General features: G+C 42.0%; 1 long non-coding RNA gene across 1 annotated transcript; it reads left to right on the top strand.

Moving 5' to 3' along the window:
* The first annotated feature begins 1,298 nt into the window (after window positions 1-1,298).
* LOC101902691 (uncharacterized) lies at window positions 1,299-22,651 on the top strand. Its single transcript, XR_237162.5, has 3 exons — window positions 1,299-1,688; window positions 20,409-20,658; window positions 21,897-22,651. It is a non-coding gene; the product is annotated as an uncharacterized lncRNA (long non-coding RNA).
* Window positions 22,652-23,509: the final 858 nt, after the last annotated feature.

Genomic DNA, 23,509 nt, shown 5'->3' with positions numbered 1-23,509 from the left:
CCAGCACTGTACAAGTTTAGGGTGTAAAGCATATTGACTGATTTACAAGTATGAAATGATGACCACAGTAAGTTTAATGACTTCCATCATCTCATACAGATACAAAATGAAAGAAATAAAAATATATATATTTTTCCATATGATGAGAATTCAAGATTTACTTTCAACTTTCACATAAAACACACAGCAGTGTTAATTATACTTATCAGTGTTGAACGGCCCTCAGTTCAGTTCAGTCGTTCAGTCGTGTCCAACTCTTTGCAACCCCATGAATCGCAGCATGCCAGGCCTCCCTGTCTATCACCAACTCCTGGAGTTTACTCAAACTCATGTCCATCGAGTCAGTGATGCCACCCAGCCATCTCATCCTCTGTCGTCCCCTTCTCCTCCTGCCCCCAATCCCTCCCAGCATCAGAGTCTTTTCCAATAAGTCAACTCTTCACATCCAAAGTATTGGAGTTTCACCCTCAGTATCAGTCCCCCCAATTAACACCCAGGACTGATCTCCTTTAGGATGGACTGGTTGGATCTCCTTGCAGTCCAAGGGGCTCTCAAGAGTCTTCTCCAACACCACAGTTCAAAAGCATCAATTCTTCGGCACTCAGCCTTCTTCACAGTCCAACTCTCACATCCATATATGACCACTGGAAAAAACCATAGCTTTGAGTAGACGGACCTTTGTTGGCAAACGTCCCTAGTACTTATTTATCTTACAATTGAAAGTCGGTACTTTTCAACTGTCTTCATTCAATTCCCCCTCCCCTCAACCCTTCCTGAAAGAGAAAAGATCTCTTTTTCTGAGTTTGTTTTGATAACTATATCAGTTCCAGTTACACAACAAAGCTATTTGATACATCTATATATTTCAAAGTGAATTCCAAAATAAGTCTAGTTACAATATATCAGCACACAAAGACATTAAAACATTACATAGTTCCTGATATGCATTCCCACACCATCTCCATTTCCTTTTCTTTTTCTTGTTGGCTTGTGGGATCTTAGTTCGCTCACTAGGGATGGAACCTGTGCTGCCTGAAGTGGAAGTGGGGAGTCAACCACTCCACTGCCCGACGCATCCCTGCTTTTCTTCTTAAGGGTAGTTAGGATTTTGTCTCTAAGAACCAGTAAACAAGGAACACATCAGACAGAGAAAACAATAGTGCAGAGAAATATGGGAGCAAAGACATACTGGAGACATGTTATCTGCTTTTGTTACGACCCTCCGGAGTCAGTTCTACCTCAAGTGTCCTCCTGCCCTGTGACACTCGGGACAATGGAAGGAGACAAGCTCAGTCAAGATGCAGAGGAAAGCCTCGTGGTCTGATCAAGGCATGGAGGGGTTGGAGTTCCCGCTATAGAGACAGGCAGTGGGCCTGCCGGAGAGGCAGTGGGCCGGGCTGCTCTGTGAGGTCTCACCAGCAGAGCGGAGCAGGCGGAGTTCTGGCGGGCAGGCTACGGGGCTCAAGGTTGCAGCTCACAGCGCAGGCGCGGAGCCTCAGCACACAGCCCCGCCGCCATCTTGGATGGGGCGTCGAGCGCCGCGCCTCTGCGCACGGCCCCGGGCTGCGGGGCCGGGGCCGCCATTTTGAGCCAGGAACTCTGGTCTCAGTGGCCGGGTTCAAGGTCTCTGCGTGCAGCAGCCTGTGAGCCAGTGACACCAGAGGAAGCGCAAAGGGATGACAAAAAAGGTAAGACTTCATTACCCAGATTCTATTTTTATTTCCTGGGAATTGTGAATGGGTTTTGTCCGTGATGGTTTGGTTCAGCAGGAACATGGGTTCTGTGGAGCAGAAAGAGGCATAAACGTCGGGGCGTGAGGTCAAAATAGTGGACCAGTTCTGCCAGCGGTCCCGACATACACCCTGTAAGATGTCACCCCCTGGAAAAGGAGAATTTTCTCCCTGCATTGCCTCACTGGCTTCCTCACTTTTAATCAGATCATCGGATCTGCAGTCGACAGGTCAGGACAGAACACAAATTGTCCTCAAAGTTTTCAGGCTCTCTTTTCTCAAAATCCTGCAGTTAACAAATGTGACTTTTAAAATAGGTTTGAAAACAAACCAATTTTTCTACTAAAAGGAAAAAAGAAAGAAAGAAAACAAACCCAAAGTATTAATATATTGGTTGAAATATGTAGGAAAGGGCGTTTCTCCAGAATGGGAAGAGACTCCTTCCAGGCTGGAGAAGATGAATTTAAGCAAGAGGGAAGGGTGGTCTGTGGTGTCACAGAGGTGGGAGGCCTATACTTCACTTCATATAGCCCACTAGAGAGGCAGCAAGTGGGATGGACATTTAAACTGTGCTCTATTTAGAATCAATAACCAGCAAGGACCTACATGTAGCACAGGGAACTCTGCTCAATGTTATGTGGCAGCCTGGATGGGAGGGGAATTTGGAGGAGAATGGATACATGCTTAAGTATGGCCGAGTCCTTTAGCTGTTCACCTGAAACTGTTACAATGTTGTTAATTGGCTGTACCCCAATACAAAATGGGCTTCCCTGGCGGCTCAGTGGTAAAGAACCCACCTGCTAGGCAGGTGACGCAGGTTCAATTCCTGGGTCGGGAATATTCCCTGGAGGAGGAAATGGCAACCCTGTCCAGTATTCTTGGAAAAATCCCATGGACAAAGAAGCCTGGTGGGCTGCAGAACATGGGGTTGCAAAGAGTCAGACACAACTGAGCAACTAACACAACCACTGTAGCTCACAGAATCTCTCAAAAGTTCTGAAGGGCCTCCAAGGTGGCTCAGTGGTTAATAAATAAATAAATCTGCCAGTTAATGCAGAAGCCGCAGGAGATGCAGCTTCAATCCCTGGGTTGGGAAGATCCCTTGGAAAAGGAAATGGCAACCCATTACAGTATTCTTGCCTGGGAAATCCCACGGATAGAGGAGCTTGGTGGGCTACAGTCCATGGGGTCGCAAAGAGTCAGACATGATCAAGCTAATGAGCACACACGTACGCAGTCAGAATAGCCTAAAACTGAACTGTGAGGCTGGTCCCAAGATGACCCATCCTACAGCCAGCACTGGGCACAGACACTGTCATTTAAACCATGCTGGACATCAGACACTGATGTCAGAATAGCTTGTACCTCTACTTAGATATGAGCACTGCTTTTACTACAGTCAGATGGATCCTGTGCAGTCTTTCCTTTCACAAGCTTCTCAACAGAATCTGGAACCTGCAAGGAGGCTGGGGAAGCACTTATCTAGTGCTTTTCCCTCATCAGAAGTGGGAGGTGAGCTCAGCTTTGTAAACTTGAGGGTTCCTCAGACTTGAGAACTCAGACACTCAGCAACCAGAAACAATAACAAATCTCCAGGACAGAAGGTAATCTGCAGAAAGAACTTAGTTTAACAATTCAGCAGAATGGGAGCTCCAAGTTAACGATTAGGTTGAAATCCAGAGAATACAGTTCCATTGTGCATTTCACTTTGCAAACTAAAATTGATACCCACTCCACAATGATGATGTGAGATTTTCAAACACTAAAGTCGACAAGCTACAGGTTTTCTGTTTGTTACAACCAAATTCCCTAGTGCAGCAACAAGTGCCCAGATTCTCTCTCAATTTCCAGCTGGAGATTTTTTTTTTTCTGTTTACAGCATTAATTAAGCATCCTAGGCATTAATTTCCTCTGCTGCAAAATGGGAATAATAACACTACCTAAACTCATAGCATGATGGTCAGAATTAGTGAGCTATATGATAGTCTCAAAGTGCTGCACTCAATATGCCAGCAAATTTGGAAAACTCAGGAGTGACCAGAGGACTGGAAAAAGTCAGTTTTCATTCCAATCCCAAAGAAAGACAATGCCAAAGAATGTTCAAACTACCACACAATTACACTCTTCACACACACTAGCAACCTAATGTTCAAAATTCTCCAAGCAAGTCTTCAACAGTACATGCACTGAGAACTTCCAGATGTTCAGGCTGGATTTAGAAAAGGCAGAGGAACCAGAGATCAAATTGCCAACATCCATTGGATCATAGAAAAAGCAAGAGAGTTCCAGAAAAACATCTACTTTATTGACTACACCAAAACTTTTGACTGTGTGGATCACGACACACTGTGGAAAATTCTTCAAGAGATGGGAATAGCAGACCACCTTTCCTGCCTCCTGAGAAATCTGTATGCAGATCAAGAAGAAACAGAACCAGACATGGAACAATGGACTGGTTCCACATTAGGAAAGGAGTACATCAGGGCTGTATATTGTCACCCTGCTTATTTACCTTATATGCAGAGTACATCATGAGAAATGCCGGGCTCAGTGAAGCACAAGCTGGAATCAAGATTGCCGGGAGAAATATCAATAACCTCAGATGTGCAGATAACACCACCCTTATGGCAGAAACCTAAGAGGAACTAAAGTGCTTCTTGATGAAAGTAAAAGAGGAGAATGAAAAAGCTGGCTTAAAACTCAACATTCAAAAAACTAAGATCATGACATCTGGTCCCATCACTTCATGGCAAATAGGGAAACAATGGAAACAGTGACAGACTTTATTTTCTTGGGCTCAAAATTCACTGCAGATGGTGACTGCAGCCATGAAATTAAAAGATGCTTGCTCCTTGGAAGAAATGCTATGACCAACCTAGACAGCTTATTAAAAAGCAGAGACATTACTTTGCCAACAAAGGTCCATCTAGTCAAAGCTATGGTTTTTCCAGTACTCACATATGGATGTGAGAGTTGGACCATAAAGAAAGCTAAGCACCAAAGAATTGATGCTTTTGAACTGTGTTGGAGAAGACTCTTGAGTGTCCCTTGGACTGCAAGGAGATCCAACCAGTCTATCCTAAAGGAAATCAGTCCTGAATATTCATTGGAAGGACTGATGCTGAAGCTGAAGCTTCAATACTTTGACCATCTGATGTGAAGAACTGACTCATTTGAGAAGACCCTGATTCTGGGCACGATTGAAGGCAGGAAGAGAAGGGGACAACAGAGGATGAGATGATTGGATGGCATCACCAACTTGATGGACATGAGTTTGAGCAAGTACTGGGAGTTGGTGATGGACAGGGAAGCCTGACGTGCTACAGTCCATGGGGTCACAAAGAGTCCGACACGATTGAGGGACTGAACTGATGACAGTCTCAGTTACGGGCCCCAGTTCTTCTTCATCTCTGTATGTACACCCTTTGCCAGATCACTTTACAGTGTTTCTCAGTAAAGAAGAAGAATCCTTTATATCTGGGTTGACCTTGGACTTCCTTTGGCTGATAGAATGTGTTGGCAATGATGGCAGTTTGAGTCTGGGTTTCATGAGTCTTATGTATCCTGGTTGGCCTTCAGCCACCATCATGAGGACCTGCCTGCCTGCCAGAGGATGCAAGACATGGAGCAGAGACACATCATCTATCACCCAGTGGCCCTAACTGACACTCAGATATGGGACCAATCCAGACAAAGGCCACTTAACTGGCCACCCTCAAGCAGGAATAACAAATGCTTATGTATACGTCACTGAACTTGTATAGCAATACCTTACTGCTACAGAATGGTTAAAAGAAAAAAAATAATATTTAGCAAACAAACAAAAGGCAATGAAGCATGGAGTAAGAACTCTATAAATATTAACAAGCATACCAAAAGGAAGGCATCCTGTTAGTGCCAGCAGCTGTGTAATTTGACAGACCAAGGGCTGCTATTCCGTGTAAAATCATCATCAAGATTTTTCAGTCAAGGGCACTGTCCAAGGCATAGATATTCTTAATGTCACAGGTAGAAAATGTTGACCCTTCCCTCTGAAACACAGATCTGAGTGAAGGCTAAAAAATAAAGAACTTGCAGACCCCAGCTGTCTAGATTTGATGTCTACTAGAAGTGTATTTGGCCTTGCTGACTCAACACATAAGTAACATGTGATAAAATAGACCATTGCAGCTCAAAATCCTATTTAAGCCTCAGATCAATGGTTTAACTCTTATGTCAAGACAGGTAGACACTGCTATGTGATGGAAATGTTGTTTGGGAAAAAATGATTTTTAGTGGTAAAAACCAAGACAACCACATCTCTTTTCACTGCTTTAATGTCAAACCAGCTCTTCAAAAGGTAAATTCCAGATCCATGTGAGTAGATTGTGGTGCAAGCAGGTTGTTTTTATTCTTTATGATTTTATGTTTCATCTAGCCCCAGTCCCTTCCCTTACAAACTTGTCTCCCCAAAAAATTCACATAGTAATCACAAAATAGTTTACTTTGCAAATCTACTGAGATTGTCAAAAATCTGTTCCTTGTGCTTGAAAAGTAGGTGGTGTATAATGAAGTCAAAAATTCAGTAAATAGAGCTCAGTGGGCCTGCTTTTTTCTCCTGACTCCAGTGATTATCATAATTTGATTTTATAGTTTTCTGTCCTAAGCTACCAGCTAGAGAGCAATCTTTACTGAGTCATGAACTTTCCCATCATTAAATGTCTGCACCTATTTTCAACATATCAAAGTGTCCAATAACTACATTTTATCTTCCTTGAATAAAGTTGAACAGAGACATGGGGGAGCATACGTGTAATAAACTCTCCTTTATGCTTTAGCGAAGTGCTTGTGGTTTGGAGTTTTCAGCTTTGTCTATGACTGCTTTTTCAGGAGCATAAAGATTGTATAACACATCTTCCATAGAGACCAGGACATATGTTTACAAGGACAGAAATCTGAGTAATTTCCCACTGGTCCAAAGGGAATATTAAACTCTTCTGTCATTCTGTAGTATATTATTTATGGTTCCTCTTTTGTTGGCTTTTTTTTTTTCATTTGTAAGTTCAACTCCGTGTCCTGATAGAGGGTGATAAAATGCTCAATATGTTAAAAAATCTTATCACTAAATCAGGAACAAAACTATAAATTTTGGCCTTTGAAATCAAACTGAGTGGTGAGGATCATTTTGCTCCTGAAATATTACAGTAGTGATCAATTTGCTGTAAAACTAAGCAGTTTAGCTCAGCAATCTGTAGTTGGAAAGCAAGTTGTTCAACAGGAAAGTTTATGCCCAGCCCAAGGGATAAATTAAATTTTATGGGGAAAATATGCATTATTACATGCTTATCTGTTTAACATATTATTCTTTTCCACATCAGTATAATAAATATTTTTAATCATATATTTTATCTCACATACATATAGTGATGTGGTAATTTTATTCCTCCTGTATTGGCCCAAACATGTTCAATTAATCACAGAATAGAGAAAAGCTTTCAAATCATTTTTTTAGAATTCTGATGTGCTTAGCAAATGTACATTCCCAGCTACATGGAGTTGCCTTACAACAGGAAAATAGTTCAAATTCTATTTCCTCAAAGGGCAAGCATCAGCTGATCTATTTTATCCTTTCTCCCAATTTCAAACCCCTTCTCTTTGCATAGCAGCTCTCAGCCGAAAATACTTTGGCCTTACTTGATTCCATTCATAAGGAGTGATTTCACTTTGAAGATTTTTTGCCTCAGAGTACATGATGGTTGTAAGAAATCAAAGTTAGAGAATATGAATTCAGGGCCTGTGCATATAGAAGTAGTAAATCATGAGAGCTAACATTAGTTGAGCCTCAGTACTTGTCAGGCTGACTTGCCTTTTTCCGTGTAATTCTCGAAAAATTCTATGGGGTAGGAATGTTGCTATTCCTGCTTTAGAGATCAGAAAACTAGGCTTTGAGAGACTAGCTAAGCAGTGGCTGGAGCAGACGGGAAGAACCACTTAGGAAGCCATTGCTCTAACCCCAAGAGAGAAAACTGCAGCCTGAAACAAGATGACAGCAATGGAGGTGAAGATGAATGGGTGAATTCAGGAAATGTTTGGGAGATGGAATCAATAGGACATGATGGTTTGGTGGCTGGTGCCATTCCCAGAGAAATGCATTTGTGAATGTTTGCCAGGGAGTTCTATCTATGCATGTTCAAGAATAATTTAATACAGAAAATACCCAGGCATGTTTCTACGTTTTCTCTTCATCCCATCTATCTTGCATGTAAATGAATATACAAGGAAATGTTACCTCAAACTTCAAAGGGTAAAAAAAAAGTTGACTCTGAAGCTTATTCTAAAAGCATTAACAGATCAGTGCATCATGGTGACTCTCAGGCGGAGGTGGTGAATCTCCATGGTGTTTCAATGTCTTGTGACAGGTGTTGTCTCAGACTGTCTACTCAAGGATGTTTGTATCGCATATAGCCTTGAAAACTAGAAGTAGTGTCTTCCTCCAGGGCAGAAAACAGATTTGTTCCTTATCTGGAGAATAAAAAGGTAATGCCCCCCCTTTAAGGCAAAGTTTGGGAAGATTTGCCAATGGCCCCTGTATAATATTGGAAGTTTCTTAAACATGGGGATCCTCAGCTGCACCATAAACCTGCAGCATGTGCAAATTCTAATGAGGCCACTCCACAATACCCACATGGGACTTGCAAGCAAGGGGGACAGACACAAAGAAGCTCATGCCTCCAGCTGTGCTGCGAGTAACAAAACCTTTTGTATCTGACCCTCATCTTATGGCTTCTGCCAGCATCCATGAAACTGTGGCAGGCTAACTTCACAGCCCGCAAGCAAAGTCAAGACGTAGACCTTCCATAGATCTTGACAACAACATGAGCCATTATTTAGTGATTTTTAAAATTAATTTATTTTTGAAACTTACTAAATGAACCAATATTCCTCCCTCCTCTCCAAAGTACCTAGAACAGCCTATCAATTTACGTTGCTCAAATTCCACCCTTTTGGATTTCTACTTCCTTTTCTTAGTTTTCAGTTGGTAAAACTACATGGCACATCAGTATTATCACAATCCCGAAATATAAATTATCAGAACTATCTATACTTGGAAGTATCTTAACAACATTCTAAATAGACTGTTTCATGTAAACAAACTGGCATAAGCACTCCATCCATCAATCAGTATTTACTGAGAGTCTTCTGTGTGCCAGACATGGCACGTGTAATAGTAAGAAAGACAGACACAGTCTCTGCCCTGGAAGAGCATTGAGTCTAAATAGAAATGCAGATAATTGATCAAGCAATTACAATGAACGGGATTAAGGATCATGTTGGAGAGATGGTAGCTGCCGTCCAGGGTAGCTAACCTGTAAGTTGATATTTGACACCACTCAAATGCATAGAAATCAGCCAGGAAAAGGTGAAGAGGGTTGTGGAGCAGTGACTCAGCTTTTGGAAACAGCTTATGAAGCGTCTGTAGGAGAGCAAGGACAAGGCGCATGTACAAAACAAAAGTGGGACGGGAAAAGAGATGAGGGGAAAAACAGGCGAGGGGGGTTTATAATCATGAATAAGTATTCAGGTCTTACCCTGCAAGCAATGAGAACACAATAAAGGCTCTTAAGCGAGGAAGTGACATGATCACACGTACTTTTCTTGGGCCAAGCTGAGTAGCTTCTGGGATCGTAGTTCCTCAACCAGGAACTGAACCCAGGCCACAGCAGTGAAAGCCCTGAGTCCTAACCCCTGGGCCACCAGGGACTCCCCACATTTACATTTTAGAAAGTAGAAGTCACTCTGGCTGCTGAATTGAAAACCCATTGTGGGGGAATGACTAGAACAGGGACCTGGGCACTACTGACATTTTGGTCTAGAGAGTTTTTTGTTGGGGATGAGGGGCTGTGCTGTGCATTGTAAGATTTTATCACCATCCCTGACCTGTATCCACTGGATATCAGAAGCATCCTCTTGATCATTAAAAAAAAAAAAAAATCCCCTGGGAAGCAAAATCAGCCCATTTGAAAACCACTGGAGAGGAGGGAGGCCAGGTTGGGAAGCCATAAGCCAGGAAAGAGATGCAGGCAGCCTGGACTACAGGAATGTGGAAAGGAGATGGATGTAAGAGAAAAGCAGAGCGTCCTTTAAGTTTCCCACCCATCTGTGGATGTCCCTGAGACGGGTCTGCTGCAGTGACCTCCTGCTCCACTTGTGTAAGGAAGTGAATTTTACTACTTTACTTGCTTTTGCAAAACCTACTCTTGTGTGTGCCTGTCTCATCCCTGCTAAGTTGTATACTTTCATACATATGTATGCATACGTTAAGTTTTCGCAAGCATAATTTAGACTTTTCAAAACAGTGACATAGTAACAAAGAAAAATTGAGACATGCATGCATTTTGAATATTGATTCCAGTTTCTCACATACTACCCCTGACACTTGCCATGCTGCTTTGTTTCTATGCATTTGTTTTCTCTGCTTTCCTGTGTCTTGCCCAACTTTAAAGGAATCTGCAGGCAATTAGGCCCACCATTAACTGTAGAATGTAAACACTATTCCAGACCAACCCACCAGAAAAATCTGCTGGTTAACCAAATAGGGCCTTCATAGTCTGAGGGACAACTTAGATAACAATATTTTCATAAAATTTTCTGTGGTAGAAATGGAAATTATGTTTACATGAAGTGAACTGTGTGCTAGGAGCTTTGCAAATATTTCCTCAAATGTTAAATCTTCACAAGTGCTGCAAGGGAGCAATTATTTATCTCATTTTATATTTATAAAATCTGAGACTCAGAGAAGTAAAGGAACTTACCTAAGGCCACCCAACTAATAAGCTACAAAGCTAGAATAGAAAGGCAGTAGAGCAGGGCTCAGCAAACTTCTTCTGTAAAGGTTTTTAAGTATTTTTAGCTTTTCAAGCTATTCAGACTCTGTCACAACTACTCAGCTCTGCCTCTTTAGTTGGAAAACATACACAGGCGATATGTAAATGAATGGGCATGGCTGTGTGCCAATAAAACTTTATTTATAGACTGACATTTCAATTTCATATCATTTTCCCATGTCAAAAATATAATTTTTCTTTTTATTATTATTTTTTAATTATTGTAAAAGGTAAAATTAATCATAGTTCATGGCCAGACAGAAAAAGGCAGTAAGCCAAATTTGGCCCACAGGCCAGAATTCACCAAACTGTTGGTGGAGTGTGGGTAAGAAGACAAATTCTAGAGGCCAGCTCCATTGGTGTGAATTCCTGGTCCCGCCCACCACCCTCCCCGCCCCCCCGCCCCCCCCTTCATCTTAAATATGTCAACTCATTGAATTATTTAACCAACGTCTCTGTACATCAGCATCTCAAGTTGGTTCCCCCAAAACAGATCCTGAGACAGGTTTTGAGGGCTTATTTGGAAAGTGATCCCAGAAGCACTGGTTGGGATGTAAGAAGCAAAGACATGGAGGAGAGGGAGCCCAATATGGAAACCATCAAGGAGCAGGTCACTCCTGGGGACAGCTGGGCCAATCCTGCCAGGCCCTCCAGGAAGTAAGCCTCGGCACCAGCAGCATCCCGCCTAGCAAAGAAGGGGAGGTGAAGGATGTTGGCCCTCTGCTCCGGTGGTGGAGGGCTGCCAGGGGTAATGACAGGGCAGCACCTCTGCACCCTTGTAGATAGAGCACTCCCCGGGGACAAGAGAAGGCCCTGGGGCACAGTCCCAGAATGCCTAGGAGATAGGGGAGCGGGGTGCAGAGTACCCTATCAGTCAGCTCCATCACCTGCAAATAGGCATAATAATAAGGCCTACCTCTTGGGCATATTGAAAGGTTAAATGAATAATAATGTTAAGTGCTTTAGGTCTGAGACTAAAGGAGGTGGGTGAGGCACTTGCCTCAGGCATAGAATTTAAGGGGACGCCAAAAAACTCAGTAATCAGCATCAATCATATTTTGGTGCAACGTGTAAAAAAAGAAACCAAAGTTAAAAAAAATCTGTGATGAATATCAAAATTTTGCAAAGAAGTAAGATCACTAACAGCTCTGTGTGAATCTACACTAGATCCTGAATCAAAACACACACACACATGCATTCCCACAGGTGTGCTTTTATATACTTTTTAGAAGTTTAACTTTTTTCAGAATTAGATTTTGAAAATGATGATAGTTTTGCACCCATTCAAAGAGAAAAGTGAAATTATCAATTCTGTTTGGGGTAAAAATAAAATATTTAGACTTAAAATAATGTTATGCATTTTAATACACCTACTTGTCAATTTTTCAGTATTTTTTTCAACTTTAACATTCTGAGGGAAAAAATAACAATTAAAAAGATACATATAAGCATGCATATGGGAAAAACACATTTGCCTCAGGTTTCAATATGACTCTGTCTTTATTTAAATTTTTGATATTTTGTTCATTTGGGATTTTATATTAACTTTGCTTTTTAAAAAAATGTGTAAAATATGAGTTAACTTGATACCTGAGTTTTTTTGATGTGCCCTCTCCCCCAAATTTTGTATGCACAGTGAGTGTCTCGCTTTCCTCACTCTAGAACTGGTCCTGGTTAGTACACACTGGCATATAAGTACTTAATAAATGTTACAGCTCATCCTCAAACCCAGCTCATGCAGCACAGCTGCAAGTGTTCTTTTTTTACAACCCCTACACTGCTTCCTTGGTCTATCAGGAATAACCACATATTCACATCTTAACAGGTAACCAGTCACCACAACACATTATATCTTTTTTTTTTTATCATGGCATGTGGAAGCAAAAATGGCAGCCTTTTATTGAATGTTTCTGAGGCCTATGTGTTGATGACTACTCACGTAACCCGTTATGGAGGGGAAGTTAGCCAAGCCCAGGCAATTATGGCTGGGTAATTTGAAGGGCCCACTTTTTCTTGACAGCAAATTAATTGATGTTATAATGGGTATGTCACCCTGTCATCCATCAGCATTTATTGAGTTCTGACAGTGTGCTGGGTTACACATGAAACAGAACACACGCACACCAGAATTTCAACTTATTCCTTGCCAAGTGTGACCCATCGATAATGTGGTTTGCAAGGTAGATTTTTTAAGTAAAAGGGAACTCATGTTTCCTGTGCTCCCTGTGTCGTCTCAGCCTGCCTCTCTCCTCTGTGCCTTTCTCTCACTCTTTCTCTCACTCTTCCCTCCAGGCACCCCCCCCACCCCCGCACCCTGTATTTATCTTAGCACAACGCTTCTGGTTTGTTTTGAACATGAGTTGTAATCAGCTTCTGAAATGGAATACAGAGAATTCTGATTTGTGGGAAGAAATAGATTTGTCTGATAGATGCATTTTAATGATTTCTGTTTATTAATGACCCAGGCTTTCCAGAACACATTGAGGAACTGAAGTCGCGCTTGGCTCTGCTGCGCTTGGCCTCACAGCGTATTACTGTAAAAGCAGTGAAAAGAATCCGCAGCAGCTGCCCAACCAGCTAACCTGAGCTCCCCAGGCCTGTCAACAGAGAGAGGCTGGGGTCTGGAGGAGTGAATACACAATAGCTTTGTTGAAAATAATCCGGGGGGGGTGGGGGGGAGGAAGGTCTATGGCTCAAAAACAAAAACACAAGTAATTAAAAAAGAAACTTCATTTCCAGTTGCTGAATAAGACATTAAAGAATTGCAGGGAGAAAACCCAGTAGAAAAACAGCTATTTAATTTTTGAGTCATGGTTAGAAATTAAAATGAAAGAACACTCTGGAGTGGATTTATTACTTTGTCCTTAATTCCACATTCCCATTTTTTAAAATTTATTTATTTGTGTGTGTATGCTTGCTTTGGGCAACACATTCCAGTGTTAGATTGAGGCCTAAGTAGTGAAATTTCATCCTTAACCCCACATTTCCTTTATTCCAGCAGCTCTAGTTACAACCTAATGTTATTTTAACAGTTTTTCTTTAATTTAACGATATTTAATTTGCATTCGCTCAAGTGACATACAATAGATCATGCTATTACCATGATTTATATCAGATGAACTGGCATAAATTCAACATTATAAATTGCGCCTGTAAATGAAACTATTATTTTACAGGAATTACTGAGCAGAAAGGGTAAGGACCCTCCAGTCAACCTTAGTCAAACCCACTCTTTAGAGTTTTATATTTTATGCCCGCAATAAATGCTTTTGTGAAAGCCCATAACCCACAGAAAAGTCATTCGAAGTACATTAATTACGATAATACTATCCAAAAAGCTGCAAGGGCCTATTTTTGTGACATCATTCTCTGATTTCTTGCTGCCTTAAATTATCCCTTTGATGGCTGTGGAGATTAACAGTCATACTTTTGTCATTAAATATAAGGCATTTTAAAGCTTAATCCACCTAAGTTCTAATTGATATTGCTTTCAGTTGGCAGATAGCGACCTGATTTATAATTTAAATATGCGGCATTATATGCATCTCTTCAGTATAATGAAAAAGCAGAGTTCCTCTCATCTTTCTCGGCAATGTTAAACATCAAGGAAAAGTCGCTTTCTTTTTTCCTTTTATATCCTAAGCCTAATTGAAAACTGTTCATTGAATTTCAACATGATAGAAAAGTCTTTTTATCTCTCAATTTGTCCATTAGCGATTATAATTGAAGTATCTGCTACACAGCTGAATAGATATTGTTCTTGTTTAAATTCTGAATTTCTCTAAATCTTTCAGAAGACATCAAAAAATATATATGTATATGTATGCACACACACTCGCATATGTATGTGGCTGAGGCGATATCAGCTAACGACTTTGCTTAAATGGAACATTAGACTAGCTCACTCTCCACGTGGATAAAGCCACACAAAGAAAGAAACCATCTAATTTTGCTGGAGAATGTGTTGCATAATAATCTTACCGGCATGACCATAAGGTTTGCTAATTGCCACATCTGTTTAACAGCTGTCAGAGGCTTCCCACATGTTGTCATCAATATTACAACACAGTACATTACCAGGAATTTTATTGTTTTCAACTGTTATTTATTTGCCATAGACATTACTACAGCTAATGATGTCTGTTTATGTTATACCACTAATTGTTTTCTGTTTTTTTAGAAACCTGTATTCAATCTACTGTCTTAGTTGGGATTACGCCTTTCTTTCCTGCCCCCTATCCCGTGACCCCTGGCTTCGTGTAACCCCCCTGACAACCTCTTCATGTTAATGATGCTAATTCTTCTTCATCCACAGTCATAAATATCCTAATGGGTTTGTAGCATTGAAAAGAAAAAAAGGTTTGCAAAATGTCCTCATTTCTTACTGGGGCTGCTGATTTCTTTCAGTAAATCACTAAGCTGAACCCACGTTAGTGAGGATCACTGTACAAATACATCAGTGTTTAGGCTGCCTTTGTGGAGGAGGAGTGAGCCGTGCCGGTTTTTTGTAATTACCTTTGTATCTCACCTGGTTCCTCTCTACAGTGTTTCTTTCTTGTAAAGCACATCTATTAAGCAGAAAGCAGAGACTGACGAACTGTGGACTGAGTGAAGTGCGCATGACCTGATTTAGAATGAACTGACAGGTGTCACTGATCTCTATTATATATAGAACGTGTGAACTCCATATGATGTATTATTTATCCCTAGTAGATGCCTTTTTGTTTCATTAATAAACCTGTATATCAGAGATATACAGTACTGATGCAGTTTGAGGCAGTACAAAACGACAGAGTATTTGCCTGCCATTGCTCAATTATTTTCCTCATTTTTCCCCTGCGTCTTTGCATGAATTATTAAGACCTTGGCTGTTTATTTAAGAATCTAATTTTAGTGCATGTGTCCGGCTGAATTCTGTTTTCTCCTCTAATGAAAGGAAAATCGTGTGAGAATTTCCAATCTTGGACTCTGGTTTTAGATTTGCAGTGCACAATGCAAGTTGTAAAGGTCACTCTGCTTTTGAACCATATAGCATAGACATTTGATGAGCCCAGAAATCCATTTTGGTTACACATCACATCGTGCCAGCAAATTAAAGCAGAGTTGCTTGGTTAAGTCAAGCACAATTTGCATGTACTTAGAACTAGATTAAAAGAGCAAGGATCTGATTTGAGTGAACCCTACAGAAAATCTCTTAAGCTAAAGGAAGGTAGACGATTGGAGATAACTTCTGGAAGCTGCTGTGAGTGACCATTGTTCATCGTGATGTCTAACATTGCCTGTTCTAAGCACCACATTTGGATGTCTTTGGTTTTCATGTTTAGTAATGCAGACTCATTTATAACCAAATCATGCCACACCCTGCACAGAGATCTTTGAGAAGTCTCATTGGGAGAGTAGATAGAGATGACCTTATACATAAAGTTTGCTTTGCTTTTCTAAATCAGAACTGAAGGATAACGTTTTGTTATGGATTAAAAGTGATTGAAGATGATACATAGATGTATAGTTGGGGGATTTTCTTAATTTTTTTTTTTTTTATTAAATGACTTCTTCAGAGATAGGTCTGAGACCAAATCTCTTTAGCTTGTTTGTTCAAGATCTAGTGGAAGGAAAATGATAAGAGTTCAGTGTCCACATTGCTTTGAGAGAGCAGTAAGTGCTGCGGTGTCTGATAAGAAATTTCATGTGGTATAAATCAGGCAGTTTCTGGAAGCACCCTGTCCTGCCTCATTCAAATTTAAAATAACTAAGGAAATGCAAAAAATCACTATATGCAGGAAAACCACCTTTTTCAGAACCAGACACACTCCTTCACACTAGTGGAAGTTTTAATAAATTCACCCGTTTTTAGGGCAGCTTGGCAATAGCTTTCAAAATGTGTGATTCTGTTCCAGCTGACCCCAGTGTTCTCCTTATAGAAACATACACTGTCGACATCCTTGCACAGGGGTACAAAGTTAAATGTACAAAGGCAATCTTGAAAGTTGTTTGTAAGATTAAAGATTTTTAAAGAGAAAACTAGAAATGCTTCAAGGTTGACCAATAGAGGAATATTTGCAAAAATTTGTGCTTGATCCATTGTTTGTAACAGCAGAATATTGGAAGAAAACTAAATGATTATTATTAAATAATCAATTTGTATGAGATACCACACATTAAAAATAATAAAGATCTATAGTACTGATGGAAAGACATACTGGATGATAAGTGGAAAAAAAAAAAAGTAGCTCACAGAACACCGTATGTGATACAGCCAGCAGGCGTCTGTGCACCTGTGGGTATGAGGTGTGTCGGCCGGTTAAAGGTGTTCGCGTCCACTACCATGCGTGGATTCCCACAGGGGAAGGGCTGTGGCCTGTCTCGCTCACCAGCGTACTGCCTACATCTCCATATCCATGCCTGGCACAAAAGAGAGACTCCAAAATTACTTGTTAAATGAATAAATGAGTGCTCATATGCTAGTACAAGCAAAAAGGTGTGTGTTAAGGGATGCAAAGGGAAGGATACAAACCAAGTGCATAAAGGATGGGGTACAGGATTAGAGGAGAAAGACTAGGGAAGTTTATGTTGATCCTCTACACTGTTGGAGTATTTTTTGAATGAGTATCTTTCAAAAGGATTTATCAGAAAATTAAAAGGATTTCAAGATAGAGTAAAACTGCAAAATGGAAAGGCATGTTGTGGCTCCCATTTGCCATTTTTGTGTGAGTATAGGGTCTGTCACAAAACTCTGTAGGGTCTCTTCCATCGTGCCCCATTTTCCCCTTCCCTCAGTTTCCATTAGAAAACAGTGGGTGACGATGTGACCGGCAGGAGTTAGAAGGAATAAGTTGCTCTTCTAAAGCTCCTGTGATTGTGCTCTTGGGGAGCTGACCTCAGCGCTGTGGATTCTGACCTTGTGAAATACTCAACAGGAAAAAACCTGAACAAAGCCATCAAGGACAGCTCAATCAAGGTGTCTGACTGTCTGCAGCAGCAGTCGAGAGAGCAGGGGAATGGATGGACATGTTAAACATTAATAGAAAGTATATTAAAGGACTTCCGGTTTAAAATGGCGGGTTGAATTCTCCCGTTTATCTTCTCGCCTTCTCAAAACCTTGCTACCATGACAGTAAAGGGACTCGGGAGTTATAAACTCCACAAGGACAAAGAAAGAGAGTGGAAGAACAGACAATGACAGGAGAGAAATGTCAGCCAGATTTTGAAAGATGGCAAGTGAATGAACCAAGTGATAACTGACTGGGTTCCAGAACCTTCTCATTAACCTAGGACTCTTTGCAACCCCATGGACTATAGCCTGCCAGGCTCCTCTGTCCATAGGATTTCCCAGGCAAGAATACTGCAGTGGGTTGCTATTTCCTTCTCCAGGGGATTGTCCCAACCCAGGGATCGAATCCGCGTCTCCTGTGTCAGCTGCCGAGCCATCAGGTAGTCCTACTTGAAAATACAAATGAACATTCAAGCATCACCGTGTATTTGAGCAAAGCCTCTACGATAAAATTCAGGCATGTAAATAAACAGGGGAGAAAGGAGGAGCTCTAAGGAAATAGACTGTGTGGCATGCAAGAAAAAATCATCAAATGTTCTGAAATATCTTTAGTGGGCTGTAGCTTTCATGAATAAAGTGCATACAACAATAAATAACTTTTGGAAATTGAAGGATAGAGTGCAACAGTTAAAAATTCAAATGGTGGTTTAGAAGATGATAGTGAAAATTCTCCCAGAAAGTAGAACAAAGGGGGGGAAAAAAAAGAGAGAGAGATGATGAAGAGAAAATACTAAGAACATTAAAAGTCCACACCAAGTTACATCATCATAAAATTTCAAATCCTAAAAATTTTGCAGAGAGATTTTAAAAGTATCATCACACATCACAGTAGCCATGATGAAACCCGGAAGACAACACATGTCTTCAAAACACTAATGTGAAAGTATTTCTTTCTGGTAATTTCATAACTAGCCAAATTATTAGGAATAAAAATATTTTCAAACTTGCAGTCTCTCAAAAATTGAAATTTCTCCAGAAAAAGGGGGACTTTTTTTTCCTCCAGCTAAAGGGGGTACATCTGTCTACGAGTGAAGCCACCCAGAGGGAAAAAGAGAGGGCACGGGGCGGGGAGGTGGAACCTTGCTGCCATCCCGTGAGCCCTGGACCCAGAAGTGAGGAGAGGGTGGGCACGGGGCCTGACTGCAGCATCTGCTTCACTCTGACCAGTGCAAGCCCTATTATTAACAGAACCCTTCTCTCTCTGCCACATTCATAAGTTTTTCTGAATTGTGCCAAGCAATGTGGATCTCTCTTCTTCCTGATCATGAGTCATCCTTGTTGATAATATTAAACCAGTGAGGCACTTTATTTCTAAGGTCTTGCTTCCTTTGCCTGTAGGTTTTGTGTTTCTCTCCTGCATGTACTCCTGTCCTTCCCAAAGGGTTAGTTAAAGGTCCTCTTGGACAGAAAGGGTGAGTTCCTGGATCCACCTCCCCCTCAACAGCCAGTCGGCCACCAAGTTGACTGTTTCCCCCGCTTGCTCCTCCCACCTTCTCTCACTGAAATCCCTGCTGATCTCCGTGCTTTCAGATTCACTCCTCTAGGATCAGTCCACACAGATGCCCAGCCATTCTAGAATGCCAGTCAGATCATGACCTTTCTTCCTGTTTGAAACACTTTGACTGCTCTCGGTGGTAGTGGAGCACAGCGCAGCGTCCTTAACACGTCATGCAAGACCCGGCCCCATGTCCCACCTGAGTTCACCTGAAATCACTTGGAGCTATTTCATACCTATGACTGCAAACCCCGAACCCTTAGCCTGGTGTGCCCACCCTTTTGTCTGACACGTTCCCGTGCATCCTTCTAAAACCAGCACAGATAATTCCTGCTCTCTGAAACTTTCTATAGTCCTTTGCTCCCCAAACAGGGACTGCCGGTTGCCCCCCTAATACCTGTCCTCTATTAGAGCACTTACCATATCTTCTACAACCTCTTGTGACATGTCAGCTTCCCACGTTAGGTGATGAGTTCATTTCTGTGCCCCCAGATTGAGGCAGGCTCTGTCCTTGGTGGATAATAAATACTTGGTGATAGATCAGTGAGTTCTCTTCTAGAACCTACTTCCTAGCACATTCATGGAAATACATCTCAATAGGTGTTTAGCAAAATAAATTGAAGCTTCTTTACTCTCAGTAGGGTACATCTGTTGGCTTCATCTGTCCCACATCTATTCCTCATCATCCTGGTGCAGAATGATGAATTTTTTAGGAAACTCTCTCTCCCGTGGTCTCTGCCACCTCTCCCTTGTCTTCCCAGCTCATGAAAGCTGACTATCAAATTGTTAGCAACCTGCGAAGTCAGTTGAGATTGTGCAGGTAAGTTTGAAATCAGCCACAGTGGGAATGTTTGCACATAGAAATGTAATATATTCAGAAAGATTAAAACTAACACATCTAAAGGGATTCCATAGATGTCATTACTTAAAGTGAGTTGCTCAGACTCTTTGTGATCCCATGGCCTATACAGTCCATGGAATTTTCCAGGCCAGAATACTGGAGTGGATTGCCATGCCCTCCTCCAGGGGATCTTCCCAACCCAGGGATCAAACCCAGGTCTCCCGCATTGCAGGCAGATTCTTTACCAGCTGGGACACCAGGGAAGTCCATTATCTTAGGATGAAGCTAAAACAGGTTTGTTTGTTTGTTTTTTTCAAATTTGTCCATTTCAAGGAAAACATTCAATAAATATACCCATCAGCATTCTTGACTCCAAGCAACAGAAACCAAGGTTGGTTAACTTAGCAGAAGTTTTATTTGTTGGCAGGAAATCAGGAAGTCCCCTCAAAGACAAGAAGGCTGGAAAAATGAGCAGGAACCAAGTGATGTCAGAGGAACCACTTCAAGGTCACTCCAGAGGAATTTTAACTCTTGTTGAGACACTATTCTCCAAGTGCCATGGCCACTGCTGCTGTGGGACATTTCTGCCATTGGGCTCACAACACCGTCCCAGTGCCTTTGCCACCAACCCTCACTGAGGGAGCTGCTTCTATAGCCCAGGGTTTAAGTGCGACAAGGTACGTTCCGAGCCAAGCCAAGACACCCTGTGCCACAGGCATCGCCACGTTAATGGGGAGAGGGGAGCAGTACTTGCTGCTGCTGCTGCTGCGAAGTCGCTTCAGTCGTGGCTGACTCTGTGTGACCCCATAGACAGCAGCCCACCAGGCTCCCCCGTCCCTGGGATCCTCCAGGCAAGAACACTGGAGTGGGTTGCCATTTCCTTCTCCATTGCAGGAAAGTGAAAAGTGAAAGTGAAGTCACTCAGTGGTGTTACTCTTAGTGACCCCATCGACTGCAGCCTACCAGGTTCCTCCATCCATGGGATTTTCCAGGCAAGAGTACTGGAGTGGGGTGCCATTGCCTTCTCCTATAGGGGGTCTCAAATGTGGCTGCTCCTTGGAGCCATCCGAGGAGCTTTACAATATGCTGCTGCCTGATCCCACCCCTGAGGTTCAGACTGCATTGGTCTGGAATATACCATGGACATTCGAGCTTTTAAAGCTATCTAGGAGGTTCGATTGTGCAGTCTAGGTTGAAAAACACTAGGCTAGGCCGCCCGACTTTCATAGTGGGCAATTTTCTTCACTGAAAGGAGAATCGGCCTTATCGGAGCCTCTTGCCTACATTCTGCAATTGATTTCCTTGCTCTCCTTATATGCTCTCGTGCTAATGCTGTTTTCAGCTCTTTCAATTATGCGATTTCCTTATCTTTATACTATTGAGAATACCTTACAAGATTTCTTAAACAGTAACTAAATTTATCTGCCTGTCATTTTGTTTTCATTATCCATGATAGCAATCGCTCGCATAGCTGATGAGAACATATCAAGTGATTGGTTTTAAACAAACAAACAGAAATCCACAGAGTCAACATTTATCCCAAGGTGTATAGGATATGTGTTGCTTCGGTGGCTTTGGCGTGCTCTGCATCCGATTCAGGCGTTCACTGAATTCAGGCCCACAAAGACTTCTCCCGTGAGCCCGTGGTTGGTTGTTCTTATCTACTGCTCCCCTCTTAAAACAAAGACTGGCGTGCTGTTTTCCGGAGTGTGTTGCTGTGGCCCAAGTTTTGCTCCATAATGAAAGCAATAATTCTGAAAACATGCCGAAGGAATAAAGACGCGTGGTAATTGTCAGAAGTTCTTCATTTTGAACAGAAATTGCTCATCGTGGTTGACAGTTGATGGCTTTTAGCTGTAGAATGCCTATAAAAATAACAAGAATTTTAGCAACCTAACTTCTGTCTTGCTTTCAGGTGAGCTTATCGACAAAGGTGTGGATCCATGGAACACGTGAGGAGATCAAACTCAAAGCCGTGTTGAACTGCAGCTATGACTCTCCGTGGTTACCCACTTGGCTATCTGGGTACAGTGTTCATGCATTTCTACTTGCCACCACCTGCCCCAGAGTTAAACTCAGATGATGCAACGGGCCAGTCCTCTGTGATTCCTCTAACCCCGAATTCCCCCCTCAGAATCCCTGACGCTTTGAGTGGATGTGTGTTTATCACGGCAGGCGCCACAGGCACTGAAGGACGTCTAGCTGCATCCCTGCTCGCTCTCAGTCCACAAAGAGAGAGCACATGTCTCTCCCGGAGCTGCGCAGACCAGGACTGCTCCAGCCATTGCCAAGTGTGCCCTGGGCAGGGGCAAAATCACTGTCAGTTGAACACCACTGTTCTAATCCTTGCTGAATACCCTTGACGCCATCCCAATGGAATCAGAATCTTTGGGCACGGACCCCAGGTGCCAGCATTGGAAAAGCTACCCAGTGCTTTTAAACCGTAGCCCAGGTTGAGAGTTTCCATCCTAAGCAACTGGTCTAATATTGCCATAGAGCTTCTTAAAGTCCTTCTCAAATATTTTTATAATCGGGCCCTCCACTTAGCAACACATGAGCAACTACTATGTAGAAACAATATTAGCTATAATGTCAAGTACCGTCTCATGGAATTTGCAATTTAATGAGGTCATGAGAGTGCGAGGGAAATAAATTGTTTTTCATGTGTGAGTACGTATGGAAAAATACCTAGAAAGAAGACCTAAGAGGAACGAGAGAAATGAGTGCTGATCTGTGGAAGGAGGGCAGGGGAGTTAGTAGACAGGTGGGACCTGGGAAGCTCATCGGGGGTGAAGAGCCACACGACCTCTGAGAGGACAGGAGAGGGTAGGGCATTGTGATGTTTTGCAGAGCCTGGTATATTTTTTAATGAAGAGGGTTATGAAGACTACAGTATATGTTCAGCACTGATCTTTTTTTAAATACCAGCTTGATTATAACACACCATAAAATTCACCATTTCAAAGTGTACAATCCAGTGATTTTTAGTATATACACAGAACTATGCAATTGACACCACCATCAAATTTCAAATGTCTTCATTACCTTAAAAACAAACCCCGTACTCCTTAGTAGTCACTCTCCATTTACTGCAACCACCCCAGCCCCTGGCAACCAATGATCTACTTTCCGTCTCTATAGATTTGGCAATTCTGGACCTTCCATATCAACAGATCCATGTAATATATGGCCACTTGTGTCTAGCTACCTAGACAGCATCTGAAAACAAAGCAAAGCAAAATGAAAGGGAAAACAAAATCTTCCTCCCAAGAGGCAATTTAGCCTAGAGCCCAAGAGATAGGCTTTGGCACCAGACGAAATTTCAAATTAAATCAAGTCCTAACCCTCTAGCTGTTTGATCTCAAGCAGACAGCGTTGGTCGACCACCCAACACCCCTCTCAATGTCCAACTCTCACCATAGAGACTGGAAAGTCTAAGTAGCATTGTCCCAAGTCCTCCAGTTTCGCCAAAAAGGAGACATTGGAAAGTCTCAGATAGCTCCTAGGAAGGATATTTCCTTCCAGGAT

Source organism: Bos taurus, chromosome 13, assembly GCF_002263795.3.
Source record: "Bos taurus isolate L1 Dominette 01449 registration number 42190680 breed Hereford chromosome 13, ARS-UCD2.0, whole genome shotgun sequence".
Classification (NCBI taxonomy): domain Eukaryota; kingdom Metazoa; phylum Chordata; class Mammalia; order Artiodactyla; family Bovidae; genus Bos; species Bos taurus.
Note: the sequence above shows the minus strand (reverse complement) of the source record. Positions and strands in the feature narration are given on the sequence as shown.